Genomic DNA, 3,450 nt, shown 5'->3' on the forward strand with positions numbered 1-3,450 from the left:
AGCAACCACCGTTGTAGTTACATGCGGCTGTCTTCTTGTTTGATTGCAGATACTCCCTTCACCCTGGCCAAAAAGGCTAAAATGACCAAAGAAAAAATTGGAAAACAGTTCAATATGAGAGGTTTTTGGACAAAGTTTGTGTTTTTTACATTGCACTGCTTCCAGCTAAGAGTGATACCATATATGCCCTATAGCTGCAGAAAAAGCTAACATTGTTATCTTTTCACAAAAAACAGCTAAACATAAAAGGTTTTTGGACAAAGTTCTCCATTCTTTAAGTACCGGTTCGAGCACCGTTTAAGCACCGGCACCGTTTCAAAAGTACCGGTTTGGCACCGGTATCGGATAAAACCTAAACGATACCCATCCCTACTTTCATGTTGTTTATGTCCAATTCTGGGCCTACCAGCTTAGTGTCCCAGCAGAAATCATGACCTATCAGACCAGGCAACATTTTTGCGATCTTCTGTTGTCTAATTATGTTGAACTTATGCAAACTGTAGCCATAGCTTCCTGTTTTTAGCTTTTTTTTTTGCTTTTTTTTTTACCTGTCCCGTTTGGTTCCTTTGCCATCAGAATTATTGTCTAAAGGCCAAGAAAGATGCCCAAGGGATTTACTTTACCAAATGGACCATCCCGGCCTTGCCGTCCCACATAGCAAAATTGGTATGGCCCCGATCTGGCCCACACAATGTGCTTACACATGGCCCACATACCACAAAGAATGACGACCCTTTGGTGGCCCAGATCAGGTTTGCCAGAGGTGGCCCACACATGGGCCAGCACAAGGATAGTTGCAGACACACTAGTGGTCCTGTGCTGGCCAATGTGTATTGTGGCGGCAAATCTCCGTTAGCGAGTTAGCGTTAACACCATAGTGCAGTTATGGTGTTAACGTCATTTTAACGGGATTAACACTGACAGCACTAGTTGTGCTGTGAGGTATCGTCCTAGTTCTAATGGCTGTGCTGTTTAGAGTTGGGCACTTTATAAACCGGGTTTGGTACAACCATTCACACCAGTCCAAAGACAGGTGTGAAGATATGTGTGGCACATCTGTTACATGTGTGTACCTGACATACGTTGCTATTTGGCTGGAATTAGAAAAGTATAAGGCAGCTCTAACTAATTTGCTTATACATCAAAGCTTGAGGCTGGCAGGTCTCCACTTCATATGATGGCATTTGGTCAGGGAGTGGAACAAAACTCCTCACCTCAACTAGAGCTCTCCATGGGAGTAGGATTAATGTAGATTGTTTCAAGCAGGAAAACAAGACTCCCCCGTTAGGTTTGGATCTATGTAAGATATCAAACCCTAGCCTCTGCTGAGGTTTTGTGCTTTTTTTCTTCTTTCTTTTTTTTTGCCCTGAAGCTGCTTTGATGAAGTGTATATAAAATAACGATTGATATGGTAAGGCTAAAGCAGGGAGAGAGAGGTGAGGACAAACTCAGATGATCAAAGAGACATGGAATGGAGAGGGAAAATGGGCCCTGCGTGGGATGTTTCCCTTCATAACAACTTTTTTTAAAAAACTATTTCAGCTCATAAATAACAGATTCACATGCGTTTTAATGGTACACTGACTTGTAACAGGGACAATGTTGCCACTGTGCTCAAAAATTGCAAAAATGGCCATTTGTATCTTGGGTTGATTGAGACTTGTGAGAAAAAATTTGAAATCCTTAAGGATGAGGAAGACAGAGGAAGGTGTCACGGAAAAGAGGGACCCAGGCGCGGTTCTTGCTCACAGAAACACAGTGCGTTTATTTACAGTGAAACAGACAAGTCCAACAATCCATTCAAAAGTGCAATTTTCCAATCGTGCTCGTCCCTTGCTCCCAGTGCGTTCCGTGTAGTAACTCCCTTAGTGTGTGTGCTCCCCAACTCGCTTCTCCGCTCGCCCCTCCTGGAGGAAGAAGGAAAATCCAGCGTTAGCCACACGCTAGCCGAATAACACACTCACACTGCTCGCACAGACTATACCAGTTCGGAGTAATAATCCCACGTCGACTGTCGCCGTGAGTCCAGGTTAAATACCCCTTTCTAGCCTGGAGGAATGATTACCAACCACTGGTCAGGTAATCAGCTGCAGGTGGGCCGGCAACAGCGAAGAGGGACTCCCAATGACGACAGTCGCCAGGACACGCCTCTCCCACGGCGCGCACTTCCGTAAACAACCCCGAGGGCCAGGGAGGGAGAAGCAAACACATATACAGAAAACATAAACACAAGCAGGGTCGTCTGGAAAGGGCCGTCCGACCGTGACAGAAGGTAGGTAGGGTTTGAATATATGACAGTGCTGTAAAAGTGAATTACCTTCCAGAACTGCACAGTGTTAAAAAAAAAAAAAAAAAAAGATCTTAGGTTAATAGTATGAGTTTGACATCAGTTCTGTCTCTTTATTAGCTTTTCAAGATTTCGGGTTAGGGTCAAATACACACAAACTGTGAAAATCAGTAAGAATGTTATAATACCTATAACTTTTTATAGATGATCTTCAAACTTCACAACAATATGCTAGGCCTTGGGGACATGAGTACCTAGGTTGGCTTAGCATTAGACCTTGACCTTTGTTATTAGCGTCCAAGGTCAAAGTTGACCTTGAAAAAAAAACACAGGCTAACGTCATATCATAAAAGATCAAAGTTTTAGTAAAGCCATTGCCTTCTGAGAAGTTGTGCTCTCTGAGTGCTCTTGTTTTAAATGGGCTTTAAACAGCTTTTGGATAGATGGATGGATGGTAAAAATATATTTTTTGTAATTTTTACGTTTATTCTGACATACATGAATCAAGATAAAGACAGCAGAATATAAGCCTGTTGGAAGGGTTTTAAGATTTCCTCTAAATGATCACATACAGGAGCTGTTGGCATTACAGTTTCATGAACAGTAATATATAAACAAAACCATAATCTATTTCAAGACCAAATAGTTGTGGTGTTTAGCCCAAAAATGAGTAAACATGAAATAAAATAGGAAGGGGAAAAGAATTAACAAGTGATTAATTACATATTGAAAATAAGTGCAAAGAACAAAGCTCCCACAGGGGACACAAACCCCGGCCTTCTGACAGTATTGGGTTTAATGCAACTGTCATGGGAATGAGTAAATTACCCAGGACTGCAGTTCATGTCTTCTCTCGCTGTTTTATTTTTGTTCTCTGTTTGGCTCAATTTAAAGCACCAGAAATAGTGTTTGGTGAGGATGAGGAAAAGATCAAGGTTTGTGTTAAAAATCAACCCTGCATGTTGGAAATTATGCTAAATTGTACCCACAGCATTCAAAATTAACACTAAGTGGTTCTGAACAAGCGTCCCATGTGTGACGAGTTGGGAATGAGACCAAGCTCATAACGCATAAAAGTTCCACAATGTGAGCACATTCAAAGAGACAAACGCTCATATATGCACCCTTGATTTGCTGTTTTCCATTGGTATAAAGTATAGACA

General features: G+C 41.9%; 1 long non-coding RNA gene across 1 annotated transcript; it reads right to left on the minus strand.

The window, feature by feature from the left end:
* Nucleotides 1–1,738: 1,738 nt before the first annotated feature.
* LOC145420654 (uncharacterized) lies at nucleotides 1,739–2,260 on the minus strand. The gene is made up of 2 exons (XR_013901973.1): nucleotides 1,985–2,260; nucleotides 1,739–1,907 (listed from the first exon to the last, which is right to left on the minus strand). It is a non-coding gene; the product is annotated as an uncharacterized LOC145420654 (long non-coding RNA).
* Nucleotides 2,261–3,450: the final 1,190 nt, after the last annotated feature.

This window comes from Astatotilapia calliptera, chromosome 15 (assembly GCF_964374335.1).
Source record: "Astatotilapia calliptera chromosome 15, fAstCal68.1, whole genome shotgun sequence".
In the NCBI taxonomy this organism is placed as follows: Eukaryota; Metazoa; Chordata; class Actinopteri; order Cichliformes; family Cichlidae; genus Astatotilapia; species Astatotilapia calliptera.